The sequence below is a fragment of the Triturus cristatus genome, chromosome 8 (assembly GCF_964204655.1).
Source record: "Triturus cristatus chromosome 8, aTriCri1.1, whole genome shotgun sequence".
Taxonomy (NCBI): Eukaryota; Metazoa; Chordata; class Amphibia; order Caudata; family Salamandridae; genus Triturus; species Triturus cristatus.
Window position 1 is genome coordinate 1,222,514,755 of NC_140591.1, and position 24,234 is coordinate 1,222,538,988.

At 44.0% G+C, this 24,234-nt stretch overlaps 2 protein-coding genes across 4 annotated transcripts in view; one reads left to right on the top strand and one right to left on the bottom strand.

Annotated features, from left to right (window-relative positions):
• LIG4 (DNA ligase 4) overlaps positions 1–1,217 on the bottom strand; it is an 84,775-nt gene extending 83,558 nt beyond the window's left edge. Inside the window, exon 1 of one of the 2 annotated variants that reach the window (XM_085622899.1) lies at positions 964–1,217. The gene's annotated coding sequence lies outside the window, so the exon portion shown is untranslated. The remainder of the gene's footprint in view (positions 1–963) is intronic. The other variant, XM_085622900.1, reaches the window with a different exon arrangement.
• A 289-nt stretch (positions 1,218–1,506) lies between these two features.
• ABHD13 (abhydrolase domain containing 13) overlaps positions 1,507–24,234 on the top strand; it is an 81,783-nt gene continuing 59,055 nt past the window's right edge. The window contains exon 1 of one of the 2 annotated variants that reach the window (XM_085622901.1): positions 1,507–1,640. The gene's annotated coding sequence lies outside the window, so the exon portion shown is untranslated. Of the gene's footprint in view, positions 1,641–7,167; positions 7,293–24,234 lie in introns of those variants that run through there. The other variant, XM_085622902.1, reaches the window with a different exon arrangement.

The window sequence follows — 24,234 nt, forward strand, 5'->3', positions numbered from 1 at the left end:
TTTCCTTGTCTCCCCATTGTGTTTCCTTCCCTCCCTCGCCTCCTCCCTCTGTCACCATTCCCCCTCTAGCTTTCATTCTCCATATGACGTGTGTCTTGGCTATGCTACACGCTAATAAATCATATTTGTGTAATCTCATGTTTTTCTTCTAGGTCAATACTTAGTTACTGTAATTGATGTAACTATGTAACCTGTAACTCGCTGATCCTTATGTAAAGCGCTCTGATACCTCCGGGTCTAGCCAGCGCTATATAAACTTTGCAAATAAATAACTAAAATAAATGCCACGGAGAATACTGTGCGCCCCCAGGGGAAATGTCTGCGAGTAACCATGATTTAACGTGTCACAGTTTATGTTTGGAAACAACACATACACAGAAGCAAAAAAGAACTGCCACATAAGTCAGGGCCAGTGGAATAATGTGTTTCTGCTGCTACAGCATTTTCTGAATCCTTATGGGTTGGACGCATTTGCCTCATAGTTTGAAGATTTTAACAAAAAATGCTTCTACCTCAAAGAGACAAAAGTTATTAAAAAAGCGGCGACGTAATCTTCGCAAGGGTTGACTCGTCATCTTTCTTTTTCGTATTGCTGTTGATGGTTGTCAAACTGATACTGGTGACGTTAAATATTTGCATAGACAGCGTTAACATGTGTAAAACTGACATCGTAATATCACAAAATGATCTGCATTTATGCTGCACCAATTGCCTTTTTCTGGACACATACTTTGGTACTCCTTGTCGCATTATTCCACTGGCCCCGACCAGAGGGTGACATGGAATTAAATAAAAGTAGGGACTCATTGCCTAGGGTACCTGTGAGTTACCGAGAAGTGTCGGTACTCTTGTCTACTACTAAAAGTACTGAACCCCCCACTGAGAAGTGCGGATACTCTCCCTTTGAAATTAAGGATGCAGGCGCCCAGAACCTGAGAGTACCTGCTAAATAAAGACACTGACCTGACAACGAAATGTAAAAGCACGGCGTCCGTCCTTGCATTTGGCAGCTCAAATCACGAGCATTTAGGTTTCAAAAGTGTGGATCGCTGGTGAAATCGACAGCTTACTCCCGCAGATCGATAATTGTACAAGTGAAGGAAGGAGCAAACGTGCTAGTCACACTCACCACAAACTCGGTGGCCTAATTTGGCACAAAAGTAGAGTGGGCAACCAGGAAGAGGGTGGTAAACAGTAGACGCGAAAGTGACGCATGTGCTGACCGGGTGGCTCTGGGCGAAGGACTGCGCCTCAAACCCTGCTTAGGCGGACTGTACATTTAGTCAGCCTAAGGCCTGTTTATTCGGCGGGGACTCACTGAGATATGCGGACGAAAGTCACTCTTTGCAGCGCGAGGACACGCCCACTGATAGAAGGACAGCATGTAAAATTCGGACTACACATTGCTTGTGACAATAATGGCCACGCCTCCTGCGTGACTTGCTGAACCAGACGGCTCCTCCCTGCCCGGAAGCGGCGTGTGTTGTGACGCTGGCGGAAGACAATGCAGCTTGTCTCAGTGACAGACCGGCCTGTATGTCCTGCTAGCTGGTGACCTGCTGGTAGGGGAGACCGGGGGAGCATGAAGCACCAGCGACCACCCCCCACGCCTGCCGAACACGATCAACAGGGTATCCCAGGTGAGACAATGCTGGGTGAAATATTAAGGTCCGCAGACAAAGGTTTCGAACAGTTCATGTGGTTCTCACTAATGAAAAGATAGCTAAAGACAACCACAGGAACTGACTGGTTCATGGACAGTTTGAGGAGGTGTTTCCTCAACCACAATTTACATAAATGCCCTACAAAATCTACTCATCTCTTGGGTTCGCCCGTGGAGCGAACTTGGGTGGATTTTGCGATTTTCTAGCAAAATTCCCCTCTCCAAACTGGAAAAAATGAGGATTTCGCCTATTCTGTATTTTTATGAAATATTTTTGCCCACACCCTTATGTAGGCCAACCCTGAATGCTAGGCAAAGGATTCTGACGTTGTTAAGATTCAGTGTATCTCTTAACAGTTAGAGCAGACATAACAAGCATGATTACTGGTTTGCATGGTGAAATCTTGGCAGCATATAGTAATTCCCTTATACTAACACTTCTTTTTAATACGTGAATTCAGTAAACTACAGTGTTATATGTCTGGTTAAATCGATCGTGGAAAATATGAATACAATCACCAATTTCTACTATTTAATAAGTTTAATAGTAAATGAAGCTTTTATTGTATGTAGCATGTAGTTCTGATATGAAACACTGCCTTTTTCACGTTCAGTATTTTTTTTGAAAATGTAAAGGAATATGGCGAAATTCTTGGAATGAATCCTGAAAAAGAAGTTACAGTGCTATTTTCTGCTCCAGCACCGAGCAAATCAAGTTATGCAATATCAGGTTCTCAGTACTTTTTCCAGCCTCACCCCCAGCAAGAGCACAAGAGCTCCCGGCTCCATGGAGGGCTGTCAGGCAATGCAGGTGGTGGTGGCAACATACATTATTTTACTTCTACCACATCCATCCCAGATGGGACAGAATGCAATGGTCCACAAAGCCCAACACCCAAACCTCCCAACTAGCTAGATAGCGATTTGTCCCAAAATATGACTAGCTCGTCAAACAAATCAGGGACTGATACATTTAATGTATGCTGCTTGTAGAATGACCTTGAATGTGAATGCCTTTTTAAGAGAGCGGGGCTGACCCAACGCCCTTCTATGTATTTTAGTTGATGTATATTTGCAGTACCTCTGGAGAACTGTCTCTAACGAAAACAAGCTTATAGATCAGCTAGATATAACTGTGTAACTGAAAAAACTGATAAAATGCACTTTTTAAACCTCCAGGGGTTTTGGGCCAATGCCTCAACTGAAGGAACCTGTTCTTCAGTGGAATCAAATCTAAATCCAACAAGTCTATTCAGAATGCGCAATATGAACTTCAAAAGAAGAAACGCATAGTAAACTTTAAATATTGTGTTGTGAAAAAATATTATGGTGCTGAAACTCTCTCTTCAAATTAAAGAAGCACAGGTGTTAGACTTGGCTTCCTTGGCGTGTTTTCCCCTGACTTTTTGCCTCTACCTCCTGCATTTGTGACTGTGTACTGGAATTTGTTTTGCTGGTTTAGATGCTCTGGGCACTTTGCCACTTCTGATCAGCGTCAACGTGCGAGAGCTCCCTGTATACATTGTGAATCTGATTTGTTATCCATAATTGAATTATTTGCTTTACTGATACGTCCCTAGTAAAGTGTACCGAGTGTGCCGTGGCCTGTAAATCATATGCTACTAGTGGGCTTGCAGCACTGGTTGTGCCACCCACATGAGTAGCCCTATGAATATGTCTCAGACCTACCACTGTAGTGTTTGCACGTGCAGTTTTAAACTGCCATGTTGACACCCACTTGCCAGGCCCCAACCTTCCCTTTTCTTACATGTAAGGCACCCCTAAGGTAGGCCCAAGGTACCCCCATGGGCGGGATGCAGTGTAGGTGAAAGGTAGAATGTACTGGTGTGGTTGACATGTCCTGATAGTGAAATACTGTGTATTTCTTTTTTCACTGTGGAAGGTCTGTCTGTCCCCTAGGCTCATTGGGAAAGCATTGTAACATTTTACATGTGTAACTTGCAATTGGGACAAGATAGAGAAATGGAGTTCGGCTCTCTGAACTCAGAATTTAATAACACACCTTTTAGTAAAGAGGGTTTTTTAATCCTGTGTTTGAAAATAACATTTTCTTGTTTAACCATCCTGTGTGCCTCTGCCTCTTGTGTATTCACCGTCTGGTTTTGGAGTGATTGGAGCACGGTATGTGTATTCACTCTAGGCCGTCCCAAGGAGGGTTGAGGTGTGTGCCCTGCCTTGCCTGGGTGACTCATCGCTAGTCTGAATAGACCTTGTTTGCATTTAGAGTGGTGGGAGGGGTTTTCACTAGCACCTGAATAGACTGCGTCTCCTTTTCACAATGCTGTCTACACCTCCTGCGTTCATGCTGGACCAGGACTGGTTTGAACTGGACTCAGAGGCCCTTGTCACAAAGAGAACAATGAGAAAATGGGGTATACGTTCTGGACCTAAAACTCCAAGATTTTAGATTCACTTCTAAAAACAAGAGGACCCCGCCAAGAAGAAGGGCTGAAGAGCTGCATGAGGAGCACTGCCTTTTCTGTTTGAGTGCTTGTGAAGAAATCTCCAAGGGCCTGTGTGTGCTGGCCTCCTGTTTTGGAAGACTCAGGGACATCAATGTCTTCCTTCATGGTGCTTATTTGAACTTCCTTGCGCTTTTCTGAAGAGCTTGTATGGTTTTTCTGGAAATACCTGGTGCTATATTTTCTTTGAAAAAGCCTCCCTGGGCTTGTATCGCTGGAAAACTCCCTTGCACTTCCGTGACCACCGATTCTTCGTGCCCACTTCAGCACCGTTATTCAGCAACGCCACCACCCTCCGTGCCATGTCCTCAGGCCCTGGGCTGGAAGAATGTCTGAAAATCAGCAGGGCGCGGCTGCCTGGCAGGAGCCAATGCAGAGGGACCCTGTCGTTGCCCCGGCAACCACCGAGTACCCCGTGGTGGTCCCCGCTCAGAGCGAGGAACAGCAATGAGTGCCGCCGCCGGAAAAGCCTGGGTGCGACGCTTCCTGAGGGAAGCAGGAGTCTCCCAGCTGCACCAGGCCGACGTGCAGCGAGAAACAAAGAACAGGAGTTTTCCAGCTGCACCATACTGATGTGCAGCGAGAAGCAAATGCCCTTGCACCTCTCGCCCCGTAAACCTGAGGAAGGGATCTCAGCTCTGCATAAGTGTTCCGCCTCTCTCCCTCTCAGAAATTCTGCCAGGGGCTTTGTGCTTGTTTCCACTGAGCCGCATTTTACTGCGAGGTACAGGTGCGGTGGCTCAGGCACGCAAATCACCACCAATGCTCTGGGATGATGTTCTCAGGAGCAAATAGCACAGAGGTGCTAATCCCAAGGTTGGGATTTTGCTAGTTTTCTTTCCCTGCAATTTATACGTAATTGTGATTGATGCCATTTGCCTGCTTCTGCTGAACCAAGTAAAACACAGTTCACGATAGCAGGAGCAGTTCATGGTACATGCAATCTAGAAATGTATTTACTGTCTGGCTATAAATGTTATGTTCAGGAACTGAATGATATGCACAGTAATGACTTTTGATGCTGGATTTTATGACATGTGCAACCTATAGGTATTGACTTGGTGCACTAACTGTTATGCTCATGACAATTGGGTAGTTGGTAAACTGAGGGTGATTTATATAATTGTGGTCTATGTGTTTTATATACAATATAAGAGAATATTTTTATATAACCTTGTGTGGAGTCCCTTTTGTGGTGTATGTTGTGTGCCACTGGTGTGTGTGTTGCGCAATACCTTTACACATTGCCTCTGTGATAAGACTGACTGCTCTGCCAAACTACCAAGGGGGTGAGCAGGGGTTATCTTATGTGTGTAACTCCGGTACTCTGACTATAGTGGTGGGTTCTGCCTGACATGGGTGTATACCCTAGCCAACCAGGAACCCAGTTTCTAACAACAGGTATTCTGTACCTGACAGTACCTGCCCATTTAAAGCACTGGTGACATTCAGTCAAACCGTAAAATGGCTGCCATGAAAACTAAGCATAAGCTTTCATTATTGAACAGAAAAAGAGGCCCTTGTACTATGAACTGGCTTGTAGACTGACGGACACCAGTGCATACTATCAGAGATGCTTATTGTTAAATCACCCTATGGATTGTGTGCAGTAGACCATCCAGTTTGGCTTTCTTCTCTAGATTATGGCACTTGTAGTATTAAATTGCTCATTAATGAGGGCAGAGATACAAATGACTCAGTTAAAAGGAAAAGCCGGGACAGTAAGAGCTCCTATTACTCGACACTGGACACACTTGAGATAACTGTGCAACATATGACAATCTCCATTTAATGTGTCACAGTTCATGTTTGAAAATAGAACACAGAAGCAAAAAAAAAAGATCCTTAGAACTGGCACATAAGTCCGGGCCAGGGTAATTTTGGGTTTCTGCTGCTGCAGCATTTTCTGCATACCTATGGGTTGGCTGCATTTGCCTCATAGTCTGCAGATTTTAACGAAAAATGTTTCTACCTCAAAAGAACAAAACGTTTATTAAAAACGTGGTCTTGTCATCTTTTTTTTTTTCTTTTCTTATCGCTATTAATGGTTGTTCAACTGGTACTGATGAACTGAAATATTTGCTAAGACAGTGTTTATTTACATGTGTAAAAGTGACAACTTAATAGTATTACAAAATGTTCTGCATGTATGCTGCACTATTTGCCTTATGCTGCACTATTTGCCTTTTCTGGACACATAATTTGGTACTCCTTGTCGAATTATTGGTTATTCCTTACCGCATAATTCCACTAGCCTTGACCAGAGGTTGAAATGGAATTACATAAAAGTAGGGACTTATTGCCCCAGAGTACCTCTGAGTTACTGAGAAGTGTCGGGACTCTACTATTAAAATTACTGAACCTCCACTGAGAAGTGCAGATACTCTCCCTTTGAAATTAAAGATGCAGGCGCCCAGAACCTGAGATTATCTGCCCATTTAAGTACTGACCTAAGTGTCCAATGAAAATTAAAAGCATGGCATCGATACTTACATTTGGCATCTAATATCACATGATCATTTAGGTTCCAGGAGTGTGGAATCGACAGCTTACTCCAGCGTAGCATTAACTGTACAAGTGAAGGAGGGGGCAGATAGGCCAGTCATGCTCACCACAAACTTGATGGCCTAACTTGGCGAAGAGGAAGAGAGGTGCAATAAGGAAGAGGGGGTAAACCGTAGAAAGACACTACCGTTACGCTAGAGCTGACCGAGTGGCTCTGGACGGAGGACTGCACTTCAAAACCTGATATAGGTGGAGTTTAAATTCAGTCAGCCTACGGCCGGTTTACTCGGCAGGGACTCACTGAGAGAAGCGGGCGAAAGTCCTTCTTTGTAGAGTGGGGACAATCGCCCACTGATAGAAGGACAGAGTCGCCCAGCATGTAACTCCTGAATTCGTACCACACATTGCTTGTGCTGATAATGGCCATGCCTCCTGCGTGAATAGTTCAACCAGACAGCTCCTCCCTGCTAGTAAGCGGCGTGTGTTATGACACTGGCTGAAGACAATGCAGTTTGCCTCGGTGACAGGCTGGCCTGTAAGTCCTGCTAGCTGCTGACTTGCTGGTATGGAAGACCCGGGGAGCATGAAGCACCAGCGACCACCCCCCACGCCAGCCGAACACGATCAACAGGGTATCCCAGGTGAGACAATGGATGGGTGGCATAGACAAAGGCAGGTATTGCAAAAGAAATTTCTTGGTACCAAAGACATCTTCTTAATAGCAAATATACGCTCAGATAAATTGGCAGATTGGTAGGCTGAGTGGAAGGGGAGAGCATGGGTCAGAGTGCCGGTGAAGCATATCAAGCATTAGTTGCTCTACACTGATGGCATGTCCCGACTGGCAGCAACCTTATTTAAAATCGCAATCAACTTGATGCGACTAGATTGCCTCGTATTTATTTTCCGCCTTATTATTTCCAATGTAGTGCAACCCGCCTTTTTATTATAGCAGATGTTTCCTCTTCTGTAACCTTTGCTAGCTCTGTTGACTTTGACAACGTCTTAGAAAATATGTTTCCTTTAGTGTTGATATGGTGGCACACAATAGAGGAGCCTACTTCTAAATTTGCATGGGTCTGGGGTTAAGGGAAAGGCATGACCTGTCAAACATAAGGCATCGATATTATATTCAGCACAAAGGAAGCCAGTGGACAGACAGAAAACGGGCTGTCTGACATACATAGTTACGTCGGGAGTTATTTCAGAGTTCTCATACCACCTAGATTCAATTGTTTATAGGTAAATGTGACAACATTACTTTTATCTCATTGCAGGGCTCATTTCATAAGTTGAGAGGATGAAAGCACAGAACCAGAACAATGGGGGGAAAAACATGCATACACACCTTCCCTACCTACTCCTTCTTAAAGCTTCTTCCTCTCTCCTTCCTTTTGCATTTGCTTCCTCATTTCCCCCTGTCTTTCTCAACAATCCATCAGCATACTCACCCTTCTTTCATTGTTCAGATAGGTATAATGTCCCTTATGCCTTGTTTATTCCTTGTTCTTTTCTCTCTCCGTTTTCTTTTTAGCACATTTTTCTTTTCTTTTTCATATCTGCTTTTACACACTTTTAAAAATGTCCCAGTATCACCCTTACCTGTAGCCTCACACCCTGTCATTAACACCAGCTCCATGGTAAGTAGAAGCAGTCTTCATATATGCACCGAAGATAGCCTAGTGTGTTATAGTTCGTAGCGGACATGCTGTGATGGGTCCCATGCTCCCCATGCCACTAGAGTCTAGCTAGCCTGGCTGATGAGGGGTGATACACTAAAACCAGTACCAGGATGCTTGTGTTTGGTCCAGGGAGAACCTGGCCTGGCAGTTCGGGCTGGGCTGTTCCCATGGGGAGCAGTGTCAAGACTGATTTGCATATGGCTGGGTCTCAACTGGAATGGCTTGGTGTGCAAATAAACAATGGATTTTGCCCCAGATCTCTGTACTGGGGGTGAGTGTTTGACATTGTTTCATAATTCCGTCCATCATTTGTTCTTTTTGCATTTGTCGCCCTAAGTGGCAAGGGTATGCCCAGACGTGGGTCACCTACTCACCATGTCACTGGAGTCAAACTAGCCTGGCTGATGAGGGGGTGATACCCTAAAACCGGTCCCAGGATGCTAGTTTCCGGTCCAGAGAGGACCTGACCTGGCAGTTCGGGATAGAATGTTCTGATGGGGAGCAGGGTCAAGACTGATTTGCATATGGCTTGGTCTAAACTGGAATGGCCCAGTGTGCAAAAAAACAATGGATTTAGGCCCAGATCTCTGTACTGGGGTGAATGTTTGACATTGTTTCTGCATTCCGTCCATTAATTGTTCTTTTTACAGTGATCTGCAGACCCCCCCCCCCCCCCAGTGTATTTTAGCTAGGCCAACTCAGGCTTGTAAGTGGTGGTCAAACGAGTAACATTAAAAGTTCTACCCACCCAAATTGGTAGGTCAACGCATGACCCATCTGCTCTATGCAGATGACCTCATACTGTTTTAGCCTTACCAAGATTGGCCTTCAATGTCAATTAACCACCTTACACTCAGTCTGTCAGGAACAGGCTTGAGATAAACTGCACGAAAACCGCAATGGTCACATCCAGGAAGAAACAAGGCAGTATACAGGTGGCATCTTAATGGGAAATGTCTCCAGCACAGTCCGAATATAAGTATCTGGTCATCCACCTGGACAGTCAAGGTTTGGTCAAACACCTTCTGCGCTCTTTGAAAAACAAAGGCACTAGCCTAATGTTTGCCCTTATGACTATGGCCCAGAAGTTTCTGGGCCCGAGCCTAGATCCACTACTCCAGGTGATGAAAGCAAAGTTCATCCCTGCAATATCCTACGGGAGCAAAATCACTTTGGGTAGGAAGGCACCACACTGGATAACTACACAACACAAATTTTATAAAGCCGCCCTCTGTCTGCCAAAGAGAGCATAACTGGTGCAGGTAAGGCTAGAGTTTAACAGAGCAAAGCTGTTTTTGGCCAGAAGCAACTTGTTCTTAAATTTCTGCCACAGGCTTAGACCTGCTCCACAAGACTATGCATGGCTTAATCTGGCTCGATTTAACAAGTTTGGGATCTTCCACCTATAAGCGCTACCTGAACGACAAACTAATGGAACTCTCACTTACAGAGGCACTGGGCAATCATCTCCCATAGCTAGCATTTAAAAAGCTTCCAGCAATCACCGCAAAGAAGATGTCAAGGCTAGAGGATATGACAACACTGAGCAAGTGCTCTCACGCTTGGTCAGTAATTATCTCCTACATCCCTTGGAAACAACCAAATTACATTACCTGCACCTAACCACTATGGATAAAGGCCGGGCTAATGTCTCTTGGACTGGGCAGTGGAACATGCAGGGTCATCTCCCAGCATGGCAATTCACAAATATCCATGGTGTAATGTGCCTCCTCTGCAGATTGGGCAAGGAAACTATTATCCATATATTATGCATCTGTCTGTCCCTGTTATAGTGAAGAAAAGTTCTCCTTCCCAGAGACTTTGTTCGTCTGGGAGTCCAAACCTGGTGTCAGGCAGTAATCACCAGCCTGAACCTTGATAACAACATATTTAACATCAAAACAGTCAAATTCATCTGGTTGGCCGCAGCAAAACTGGGTACTGTAAGCACCATGCGTGCTGCAAAAACCGGTCCCGAAAACCCGATCACCACAATGCTTAGTCTTTACAAAACATCTGAGGCACTCCGGGGCTAATTTGCGGTTCCCTTTGTATTGTGGCCTTCTACTTTCTACTTGTCATAGTCCTAGGACGAACTCAGCTTGGTGCATTTCTATGCATCTGTCATTCAATCCTGGGTCATCTGTGCTGCTTGCTACAAGTTCCGCATTTGTATGGATCGTCTAAACGAAGTACTGTGTAACGTTTTGGGAGAACACCTGAAGCAACTTTGGTATTAGGCCCTTATCGTCTCTGCACACTGAAGCTCTGCTAAATGCTCGGAGACAACATCTGAAGCACCCTTGTGACACCCCTTCACTGCCTTTGCACATAACACTTTTTTTTTCCACGCTAAAAATTGTTCGTCATAACAACCCCTCCGCTTAATGCTTTTTTGTGCAGTGATCATTTAATCCTGGGACGACTGTGCTGCCTGTGCTGCCTGTCCAGGCTTGCCTGGATCCTCTATGTGAACTTTCGTAGAACGCTTAGATATCCCATTTGAAGCTTCCTTGGGACAATTCTTCACTATCTCCCAATAGTGCACTTCTGCAAAGTGCTTGGAGTTTCTATTTGAAGCAACCATGGGGCAATCCACCGTTTGCCCTCAGTACATTGCACGTCTCTGTTTTTTGCTGGCGCAAAGAATGAATGTTTTTGCATATTTGCCATTGCCCAAAAAGCAGCACTTTTTTGTATTACTTTTATAATAGGCTTTGTAAAATTTAAAATGTGCTCTCTTTCTATGTTGCTAAAAACGAGTGGCCAAAAATTGTTGTCATTGACTAAAACGCAGTTTTAGCACCTTGCATATTTTTTGTACTATTATTTTTCATAATGGACAGCCTTGTTTTTATTGTTGTTATGATCCTACATCCTTGGGACGTTTGATTGTTAAGGTTTTAATTAACTGTACAATAAAATACTGCTGCTACTAATACTATTGGCAATATATATTATTTACCGTAATTAAAACAATCACCAGTACAACTTGAATGAAGCGTTACATAAAAATATACTTTTAGAGTTAAATTAAGGTCGCCCTGAATAGGTGGTAGGCTGAGGACACAACTAGATACAATGTTGTAATCAGCTTAACTTAAGGAGGGAATTGCACAACACTTTTCTCTTTTAACCATGGCTACACTTCCTCTACATTCATATAAAAGCAGGAACTTATTGGGCAAGCAAATGTTTCTTTCTCAGTTTTTCCAGCAACCCAACCCCCCTGTCCCCCCCCCCGCAGTGTTCAAACATTTGCTTTAATTTGCATTCACGTTTGATGGTTGCTTTCCAGGCCACTATATGCTGTGTAAAGAATTAAAGTTGAACCTTTATTTCTCCCTGTGCCCCTTTTTATATTTAAAGTCTTACTGACATACATTTACAATTAATTTTTGAAAATAATGTTTGGCACATACTGCATTTATTTAATTAATGTATTCTTTCCCCGCGATTGCAAAATGCTGGTCTTAGGAGGTGCGTGTAAACTGGTATGTTATCACAGAGGGATTTATTGGTTTAATGATAGACGTCTCAACTCATCTGCATTGCTTGGTTTGCACCCGTCTTGGGGTGTTGTTCACTCACATACATCAACTTCATCCACCTTTTTTGCAGAGTGTCAGATACTTGAGGAGATCAGAGGCTCTGTCACTGAGCAATAATGCTGGTCCCATTTCTGAATAGACTGTCAAACTGCAGATGTGTTTCAGAGGGCAGAGACGAGGCCACTGATGAATGAGGGAAGTTGCAGCCTATCGCACTGTGTTTTGCCTTTCACCCCAACACAAGGGACTCTTTTTCCCTGCCCCATTACATAGCGAAAATAATAAATACGCTTGTTTGACATATTCTTCTTTTGTTCTCATTCATTAACCGTTAGCTCTAATAGCATAACTAATTTAAAATAGAAAATGTGTCTTTAAACTCTTAACCACAATATAGAAGGGATTGAGTACTCCCTGCTGTACATAATCAGGATATTGCAATTCACCGAGGAGTTCCATAACTATAAAGTTATGGAACAGGTGACTTGCAATATTCTTATCATGTGTGGCAGGGAGTACTTTATCCCATAGAATACATCGTCACACCATCATCTTTTCCACAAACCACTTAGAACTTTGGTGCCTAGCTCTTTCGTTTGAAAGAGAGCATGTTTGCAAAGATGAAGAATAACAATAACACCTCAAAAACTTGTTAAAGTTCAGAACGTTTAGAAACATTCAGAATGATTCTAACTTTTCTATAATCATTAAAGGAATGCAAAAAATAAATGTGTTCTCTCTGCTATTCAATGCAAGCTAGAAAAATATAGAACTATGCCAGCGCCCACAATTGTCGTTCGCCTACTGAGCTGTAGACATCGAGATGCCATACTGCGGACTGCACGGGAACGCAAGGAGATACACTATCAGAGGAATGCTTTATCTCTTTAGCTGGACTTCACCCTGTAGGTTCAGGCCACCCTAACAGGCTGATATCCCCTACGCCATGTTGTACCCAGCTAAATTACATATCTCTTTCAAAGGCAATCCTTATTTTTTTATGAATGCAAAATCGACCCTCAAATTCGCTAAACACATCAAAAAAAGTGTGACATGATTTCCACGACCTGCCTAACCTGGAACAAACAGGGTTTTAACGACTACCGAAAAGCCCTCTTAGTTCATGCTTACCTCACCAGACATATGAAATACATTTGTTTCCTACAGGAACTGCATCTGTAGCAGTCATCGGCATCTGCGCTGTACGCTAGGTGATGTGGTGATGCTCACACATTACTATACTCCAACTACGGAAGGGGTGTAATCCTCCTTCTGCAAGAGGGCTCTCTTTGCAGCTAATACAAACTTATTACGGATAGGGAAGGGCGCTATGTCATACTTGCTGAAGAGCTACACAGGCGGCCCATACTGTTGGCGGCTGTATATGGTCCAAACGAAGGGGACCCTGATTTTTTCTCCGAGATTTGAAGACTGGTCTCTGGCCTTGGAGCACGTGCAATAATATGGGGAGGGGAGGGAGCGACTTCAGTGTGGCACTATACGACCAACTGGGTCACTCCAGTACCTCAAGACGCCCACATCCTAATGTTGCACGGATCTTACTCACGGTTATTCATGATAAATGCCTACAGCATGTTTGTCTTCACAAACCTGCAGCTACAAGGGAGGGCACTTGTCTTACTGCACACCTAAATGTAAGGTCTAGAACTGACCACTGGCTAGTCTCTCACAACATCTAGAGTTGGACTGTGGGTGTTACTCATTTTCCCCGATACCTCTCGGATCATTCCCCGGTCAAGCTCGTAATGCTAATTCTATAGGCAGCCTCTTGCACTTGCAGCTGTCGCCTACCTCCAGGGGCACTATGGGACATGGCATTCTGTGAGGAAAGTTTAGGGAGATAGTGGAATATTTTGCATATAATAGGGCTCCTTCAGGTGGGCCTCCATGCTGTGGGCGACTTTCAAAGTGGTAATACTTGGGGCCTGCATTGCAAAGCAATCTAGTGTGCTTAAGGCTAACTGTGGGAGGCTGTTGTGTCTAGAAAGAAATATCCGGGGATTAAAGACAGCATATTTTCAATCTATCAATAATGCCTTGTTGGCCACTATTCGGAACAATGTAACTGAACTTATGGAAGAGTCTAACAGGTAGACCTCCTTCCTACACCGGGATGTGCAGGCCCAATGCTACAGAGAGGATGACCGCCCGGGCAGGACGTTAGCGGGTCTGCGCCGCCCACCCCAGGTATCCTTTTACGTTACAGAACTACTGGATGAAGATTCCAATCGTTTGTCTCCTCGGGGATTGCTAAACGTGATGTCTTCCTTTTATTCTAAATTATACACTGCCACCCCTATCCTCAGTGGCGTAATGAAACTAGAGGGGGCTCTGCTGCAAAGTACATGGAGGGGGGTTCCTCCAACTCTGGGCCCAGTTTGGAGCTTTCAGGCCAGGGACCTGAGGGGTCCGGAGGGGGTCCCCAGAGCTTGGTGGTTCACCCCCCCTCCCCCCCGCAACATGGGGGCTATAGGGTCTTCTGTTACGCCACTGCCTATCCTAGGCCTGTCAGAACTGAAGGGTATCTTGATACACTCCAATTGTTATGGCTGGACCGGGCCCATCATGCTTACGTGGACTCCCCCATAACTAATGAGGAGTTAATCAAAGCCTCCTTGGAGAGTAGACCCCTGGATTAGGTGGTGTTACTACTGCCTTCTACAAACAAAGAGTTTGCCTCTCTGCTGGTGCCACATCTTTTGGCAATGTTTGAAGACTCTGTGGGGGCTGGTACCCTTCCCCACTCGCTCAGAGAAGCAGTTATTGTCATGCTCCTCAAACCAGACAAGCTGGCCTCCCAGTGTGATTCTATCGACCTCTTTCCTTGATAAATGTCAACGTTAACATATTTGCCAAAATCCTGGCGAATAGATTGCTGCCACATTTCCCCACATAGTTCTGCCCGATAAATCCAGCTTCAATTCTGGCCGCTTGACATCACAAAGCCTCTGCACCATCTTCACAGTGATGCACCATCTAGACCCCCAGGTGGACGCAATAGCAGCTCTGCTTGATGCCACCAAGTCATTTGATACCCGGAAATGGCTGTACCTCTTTCCATTGCTTGCCTGCCTCGGTCTCAATCTGCACTTTATCCAAAACATACAGCTCCTCTACACCCTTCCTACTGTGGGAATTCACCTGAACGGGCTCTTGTCGGACCCCTTTCCTATCACACTTGGTACACATAGTTGCTGCCCATTGTCCCCATTCTTTTTGTGATTGTGATGGAACCGCTGGTGGCTAGACTAAGGCAGCATCACTTACATCGGGGCATTGGATTCACAACTAGGGGTCTGATAGTCTCGCTTTATGCGGATATGACACTGTATGGCTGTGCCACAGGTAAACATGGCCCCCATAATGCACGAAGTTGTGTGCATTGGCGGTTCTTGTGGCATACAGATTAGTTGGTACAACACCATTTCTCTCGGAGTACCCAATAAAATGGCCAACCGACCCAGTGAGGTACCTGGGCATTTGGCTCAGCTGAGAACCTGTGGAACTCTGATGTGCTAACTACGGCCGGCTGTGGCATGGTTGGAACATTGGTTCCCAATGTGTACTAAGCTGCCCCCATCCCTTGCAGGATATATATCCATCACGAAGATGGTGGTTCTGCCCAAATTCCTTTACCTTTTTCTTAACATCCCCATTCCTCCTACGGCGCATTTTTTCCAGGATTTAAGCACCAGCTTGGTCTGGGCAGGTAAACTTTCGAAAGGGATCCTTGTGTTTTTTATCTTTCTTTTTTTTTTATCTGGTGCTCTATTTGCAAAGCAAATTTTATTGTTTCAAAAGCAACACTAGACGATGTATCAGTTACAGACATTTTTCTAATGGGCTTAAACTACGTTTTATTTAGCATCTATCCCATCAGCATTTGTTTACTCATTAGCTGTGTACAATGTGGTATGGTATGGTGCATCAACCCTAGAAAATAAACTAATTCAGAAGTTTCACATTGTGACTGTTGCATCTCTTGGTGGGGGGCTGCTGGTACTGGTCAGAGGTAGCCCTCAAAGTACCACTGAAATCAAATACAGCACTAACAATCTGTGCCTTAGACCAGATCATCACTCATGTCAGCGGTCTGGTAGATCTCCATCTACATCACTGACCATAAACACTTATTTTGTCTGGCGCATCTTCAAAGCCCTTTTTCCTCAACCCTCTCCTGGTCTCCATGTTCAACAATGTGCTCTCACACTAACCCCATTTCAGCACTTCCTGGCTCCCTTTAGTCAAACTAGTCCCACTCGTTTCCTTCCAGTTCATCACTGTTGCCTTTTCACCAGGACCAATGTTGTTTCAACAAACCTGCTAATAACTTTTTTTATTTCTGGGACATGGAAAGAGACCCAGTAAAACAGGCCTCTGGTGTGTGTGTGTGAGCTGTGCACTTGCCCTTTTCTTCACTGACAAGACGTACACTTCCTCCCTGTATGTCCCAAGGCGCGAACTACTCCAGACCTTATGGAAGAATCCTGTGTCTCCCTCACTGTATCTTGGGCATGATGCCGACACACCTTGGTAAAACGTATTGATTCTGTGAGGCTTAATGTAAGTCCTGTGCTAATAATTGAATTTTATCTGTTTAAATATAGCGTTCCTGGAAACACTTAAACTGTGTTCCGAATTACATTCGTTAATCAGTTTACCAATTTCTTCCACCCATTTTTCTCTAGGCTAGCTAACGAGCAAGTAGTCTGGTGAAGGAGTGCTCGGTGCATGAGGTACACCACTCTAGACCTCCCTCAATTGTGCATATAGTCTGGAGCCCCCCATGGGTTGGTTGTTTGATGATCTTCATTTTCCACACCCATTGGATAAGACTCCCACCCTTCCTCTCCGACCCCACGAAAATCACTTTAAGAGTCCCACAGGGTTCATCACTAAGCCCGACCCTCTTCAACATCTACATGGCCCCCCTCGCAGTCAACACGGCCTCAACATCGTATCGTACGCCGACGACACCCAGCTCATCCTCTCCCTCACCAAAGACCCTGCCACTGCCAAACTCATCTTTCAGAAAGGAATGCAAGACGTCGCAGTCTGGATGACCAGCAGCTGCCTAAAGCTCAACGCCGAGAAGACAGAAGTCCTCGTCCTCGGTACCACCCCTTCTGCATGGGACAGCACCTGGTGGCCGACCGCCCTCGGAAGCCCACCTACCCCCTCAGACCACACCAAAACCTCGGCATCGTACTCTACTCATCCCTCACCATGAACCCACAGGTCAATGCCATCACCTCCAGCTGCTTCAGCACCCTCCGCATCCTCTTCAAGACCTTCGAGTGGATCCCCCCTGAGTCAAGGAAACAGTCACCAACGCTCTCATTACCAGCAGACTGGACTATGGAAATGCACTCTACGCCGGCATCAACAAGTCCCTACTCTGCAACCTCCAGACAATACAGAACACTGCCGCCAGACTCGTCCTCGGTATCCCCCGACACGAACACATCAGCCAACACCTACGAAGTCTCCTCTGGCTCCCCGTGGAGAAAAGGGTCACTCAAAATCCTCACTCATGCCTACACAACAACGGACCCAAATACCTCAACGATTAGAATCAACTTCCACGTACCCAAAAGAAACCTCCGATCTTTCAACCTCGCACTGGCCGAAACCCCGCGCATCAACAGAGCCAGAGCAGGCGGAAGATCCTTCTCTCACATTGCAGCCAAGACCTGGAACGAGCTACCGGCAGACATCAGACGCGCCCCCTCCCTGAACACCTTCAGGAAGACCCTCAAGGCCTGGCTCTTTAGCGAAACAGATCTGCGGACACACCCCCTCAGTGCCTTGAGACCGTCACGGGTGAGTAGCGGGCTTACAATTCCCTGATTGATTGATTGATTGATTGACTGGATCACAGCTCTCAAAGATCTGTATAATAGGAAATGTCCAGTGGCAATTTCCTAATCATACTTCAAATCATGATAGTCCCTAAAGTCCCTGCCTTCTTGTAAGTTGTCTATTGACATGAGCCGCTTGCATTACCAAGTCTCTAGTCATCCACTGTCTCTCTTGTTTTGGAGGTCGAGCAGCTTTTAGCTGCAGCTCCAAAGCTTGTGGTGTCTGCTCATGCATCCTCTGCAGGCAACGCGCCAAACAATATTTATGAGACCACAGGAGGTAGCCCGTAGACCACAGTGAGACTGGGGCTGTATATTATATCAAACAACAATGTCTCAATGTGGGTTTCATTGTAAGGAACAAATATGGAAAACAAAAATAAATATAAAATTTGTTTAAGAAGTAAATCAACGTGGGGAGAGACACAGGGAGACAGAAATGAGTTGAAGTATTTGTATTTGGAATGCTTAAAACATGTTGGACCTATTAAACATCATATGTACAAGTCACATGGATAAGAAGCACTGCGTAACATTACTGGAAATGTAACCAATAAAATACTGTGCACAAGTGCTCGTGAGAGTTGTGACGGCGCAAGTGACACATGAAGTGATATATACAGCGGTGAAACAGGGCGCAACAGAGAATACAGTGGTACAATAAGTCTTGTAAAATTAGGGCATCCGAACAATCAATGCTGAAAAATTACGAAGAACAATAAATCGTATGCCCGTGACATGAGGGCGCCAAAAATAACGCTGTTGGAGTCGACGGCGTTTCGGACTGTAGACATCTAGGCCATCATCAGGACTGGTTACATATAATTTTAGGGCAGTGTTGTGGCCGCACGGATGCAAGGGAACCACCAGATGGACACGGCCTCGGAATGGTTTGGGAGGTCCGTGTGTGCAGTCGGGAATGTGAGAAGAAAGGCGGCTCAGAACCTAGTCAATGAGTACTGAATTTTCGACGAATCAATCGGGCACAGGAAAATTCAAGGCGTGCAGAGAGCCGGCGTTATAACCAGTCCTGATGATGGCCTAGATTTCTACAGGCCGAAACGCCATTGACTCAAACAGCGTTATTTTTGGCGCCCTCATGTCACGGGCATACGATTTAATGTTCTTCGTAATTTTTCAGCATTGATAGTTCGGATGCCCTAATTTTACAAGACTTATTGTACCACTGTATTCCCTGTTGCGCCCTGTTTCACCGCTGTAAATATCACTTCATGTGTCACTTGCGCCGTCACAACTCTCACGAGCACTTGTGCACAGTATTTTATTGGTTACATTTCCAGTAATGTTACGCAGTGCTTCTTATCCATGTGACTTGTACATATGATGTTTAATATGTCCAACATGTTTTAAGCATTCCAAATACAAATACTTCAACTCATTTCTGTCTCCCTGTGTCTCTCCCCACGTTGATTTACTCCTTAAACAAATTTTATATTTATTTTTGTTTTCCATATTTGTTCCGTACAATGAAACCCACATTGAGACATTGTTGTTTGATATAAAAAACAATATTTATGGACACCATCCAGTCTTAATAGATGCTGAGGCTCCGTTCTAAGCCTTAGTTCAAGTAGAGCAACTGCAATATTGGAGGGAGGAGCCTGTTTGCAGGATCTTGATCAGTATTTTATAATGTTTCTTGAGCATTGAGAGGGGCATGTACAATGCCATCCCTGTCACATCCCTTCCCAGCTTGAGTACCGAGACCAGTAGGGCCTCTCCCGCCATACAGTGCGGGACTTGTCAGTCATTTCTGGAACCAACAGGGCTATATAGCATGCATTAAGCTTGGCAGCGAGGCCATCTGAGCCAGTTGTCTTTCTGCTATCCAACTCCTTAACTGCAGTCTTTACTTAAGTTACCAAAACGTCTTCCCCAGGATGTTGGCTGCCTTTGGGGCCAGTTGTCTTAGTCTTGTCTTTCGAATGCAGTCTTATAATCTCTGATTGCCCATTACTTCATGCACCTTGTTGGAGCACGGGGTTTCACTATCCCTTACTAATCAATCATGAACCACCGCATACAGGTCGATGGATCTTTGATGTTGACAGAGATGTAAGGAGCTGAAGTCAATATAAAGCAGTATCAATTATCGTTTCTTTTAGTTCAGCCAATAAACAGATTTAGTGTGAGTTAAAGGGTATTATTTTCAAATCTTTAAAAGTTATTATAATCAATCGATATTTAGTAATAAAGTGAATCGGCATATTAATCAGTAAGGCATTGATACAATAATAATGCAACAAGCGGAACCTCAGATGAGAGAATCAAGCATAAGCATGAAGCTTTAGCATAATAAGCTGGAAAGTATTCTCAGCTCAAATAACAACAGACCAAGAAATAAGCGTAGACTTGTCATTAAAAGATGTCTGAGAAAACTCAGTAAAAAGTCTCTCCGAGATTCTGGGACAAGGGACACACACCTACAGTGCTAACTAGACTAAAAACCTGCACTATTATAAACATCTTCTATGTTGCAACATTGATATTCTTTCCACTTTGTGTTTATTTTTAGTTATTTATTTATAAAGTTTTATATAGCGCGAACAAGATCCCAAAAGATATCAGAGCGCTTTACATTAGGAAGGAGAGAAGGACAATAATGCAAAAACAACAACCAATAGGGATAAAAAACAAGTGATCATAGATTACACGACACATGCCACATGGAAGTTATATTAAACAATTGTACAAGGGTAGCGAAGTAGGGGCACAGTATGTCGTAAAAGAAGTGTAGTAGTAAATGATGGTACCATGGAAGTAGGAACAATAACAATAACATTTCAGCACACTCTTGGGAAGAGGTTTACTCCCCATCTTCTCACCAGAGTAAAATTGTCTTTTAACCATGTGTCCTTGAATGTTGCGGCACATCCTCTCTTGTTTTCCAAAAACGTCTTCCCATGAATCATTCTCCCTGTCATCTGCATCTTTTATGGTGAGAACCTCACCATTGATCGTCTATAATCACTAGTCACTAATAAACAGTCACTTCTGAAATTGCAACGTCTGCAGCAAAGAGAAGTAAAACATCCTGGACAACGGTCGTTTATTGTTAAAAATAAGCCTTTCAGTTTTAATATGTCTTCTTATTCATTCATGACATCCATAGTCATGTCAAGTTAAGAATTCATGCTTCATTTCTTTGTTACAGGCCTATAGCTTTTTAAGTATGTTTGCCTACTACAAATTTTGTTTTAACATATTTCATTTTTCAATGCATTTGTGGCACAGCTGTATACAACAGTCAATAGTAGCTCTCAAATGCCCTGTGTTAACTGTGCCTGTCAGTAGACAATGCTCCCACCCTCTCTGTCTAGATGTCCAACATAGGGTGGGAGGCCTTTTCTACATTCAACAACGATACCTGTTTGCAACCGTTGCAGGGATTCTGCTCAGGAACATAACTATGCTTGGGACCAAATAACATCAATAGATAGTCACTATACCACCTCAGTACCATGAGCCAGAGTCTGACTAGCTATAGTGTCTCACTTGCTCTCCTACACATATCCAGAAAGACAGGTGAATTGACACCCCCGGAACACAACACTCCTAACCCTCTAAGGGATCACGGAAACAAGGGCCCCCTTTCGCTCACACACTCGTACTCATCCACAATAAGATATGACTGAGACACAAAGGAAGTTTAAAATGTTTATTTAAACTATTGTGCTCTAGAATGCATTATACGTGCCACAATCAGAAAATAACTGCCTAGCAAAAATACCATTAGCATTGTCAATAAACTATATTATGAAAAGCCCTTTCATATTGTAAGACAGAATAGCCTAACCACATCCCCTTCTGTAGAAGCAAACTGATTATGCAGCAAAGATCTCTGGGCTTAGTAGCGTACCCCATACCTTAGCATTCTCAGATGGACGTTCTACATCTCAGATACAGCAGTGATCTTCCCAGGAAATATATGTCTCTTTCTGTGTGTTACATTACTGTGCATACCTATATGACAAGGTTTACATGTTCATAAACAACAGCTGCATTGCGGTGTTGTGTCTAGGTGCGAGTGCCTGACCAGAGCAAAATAACAAGGGACATTGTTGTTTGACCTTATCTGATGTTCAGACTAAATCCCAGAAAAAAACCAGAATGAGAAAACAACTGCAGGCTCTGTATGAAAATATAATGTGGCAGAAAAGCAAACATGTATATCTAGTAACATGTGCAAAGCTAATTCGGCCTGTACTGTGCCGAGCACAGTTAGGCCTACATAGGGAAAACCACAATGGGCTCCGTATAGAACACATGACACAACCTGCTTTATTGTGCTAGTTGTGGGTTTTGGTCATGTATGCCTAATAATATAGGCAATGCAGCCCTCCCAGGTGCACCAGTTTCCCCCTCTCTACCATTAACATCTCCTGCAGTGCAGAGTTTTTGGTTCTCTCATTTTCTCCACTTAGTTTGCTTTCTTCTTTATCACAGAGTAACATCGGTCTGACCCACACTATCATAATAAAGCAATGCCCATGTATAACTACCTTTAAGCTTCCTGCTCAGTTAATAAGGGGGACACTGTTCACGTTGGCTCTGGAATAGTTCTGAATTGCCTTACACATCAGACTCAAACACCTGATCGTCCAGTGGCAATATAGTCAACCATTAACTAAGAACCTATTCAGTCCTCTTCAACACATAAGATGGTGGTGGTTGATGAGATCGGCTCTGTTCTCCATCCTCTGTCACGTTTGCTGACCCCTACTATTGTGGGATAGTGAGTTGATTCTGAAAGTTGTGTCGATATCACATTTTGCAGCAACATCAAGGTGATGGATGGAATCCTTGAATTAATGTAAGCCACTTGCAATTGCATGGGCTGCATTCAATTCCATCATTATTTGCCTGCTGTGGTCAATGCCTCCCTGCCTTACGCAGATCAGTACTGAACCTGCTCCTCATGGGAACAGTCTGTCCTGAACTGCCATGCGAGCCTTCCTCCAGACAGGGCTGCACGCAACCCCTGACCGGTTTAATCCAACTCGGGGCTTGTCGGTAGAGTGTAGCTTGAGTCCTCTGACACAGTGAGCTCAGGACCCTTGTCTGGGTAGACCTGTCGCACTTATGACGTCAACTGCATCAAGAACAAGGTGATGGAGAGAATGCTTGAATTAATCTTAGCCTCTGGCAGTCACTCACGCCCGCTTTCTAGTCCATCATTCCTCTCCCACCATGCCACCCAAATGGGCTGGATTGTTTCCATTCAAACATAATCAAGGGTGATTTGCAAGTGGCCGGGTCTAATCTGAAGAGGCCGATGGGGGGGAAAAAAAACAATGACTGGGATAAGTACCCAAGTGATTACTAGACTTTGAGATTAATTCAAGCATCCCACCCAAATTTTGTTTTTGTGATTACTTTAGTATGATGCCCAGACTTGGGTCCCTTACTCACTGTGCCTCTGGAACCACACAGGACCGTACTGAAGAGCCCCAACTTGGACAAAACTGGTATTGGGTAGCCTGTGTTGCTGATCAGAGAGGAGCTGGCTTTTCAATTTGGGCTGGGCTATTCCTTTTGGAGCAGGATCAAGTCTGATTTGGTTAGTACCTATAATAAATATAAATTTGTGTCTATCTCTGATACCGTCACCGATCACACTACCACTTGCTTTGCCCCAAATAACCGCGCCATCATAATCTTCTCACATGATTTGAAAACACTTCCCATATAAGCACAAAATAAAACACCCTACACGGAGCAGCTTGCTATAAGTGTGCGTAAGAGCTTCAGTGCCCCACATTAGGGGAGTAAGGGCTATACAAATGCTAAAAAACAATATTCTGTAAGCTGTCACCCTTTATAGATGTATTGCTTTCTTTGGTGTGGTAATGCTCAACTTCTTATCCTTAAAAAGCATTTCAAATATACATCAAAGCTTATCTAGTACCAGGGTACCCATCTCCCTCGTATGTTTTAAGTAAAGCTGTTTGAGGGTACAATTTAATGCTCAGAACATAATAAAGTCTGACATTGTGCCCACCATGAAAGCTTTAGACGCATCAGTCCATCTAGCAGAATATAAACAACTTATATTTAAATATATGCAACTGATTGTTAAAAATTAAATCGTCAAAAAAATCTGGAAACGAGTCAATTGAATTCAATAATACTTTATTCGGTTACACGAAAAATATAACCATAAAAGCACATACAAAATCATTTATACGTTAAAATACATATGATAAAAAACTACATAAAAGGGAAAAAGAGTACATATATAAGCTTAATTTCATTTGCTTAGTATCACATTAAAATCGATTTCCTAGATCTAAAAACATTTTTTAAGAAAGTCGTTACAGAAGCTACAGTAAAAACTGTCTCTAATTTCTTTTAGAACAGGGACAATCCATATTTTTCTCTGCAGGATATAGAATTTACAAAAGAATAGCACATGGATTGTAGACTGGTCAGAGGTGTCATCACACA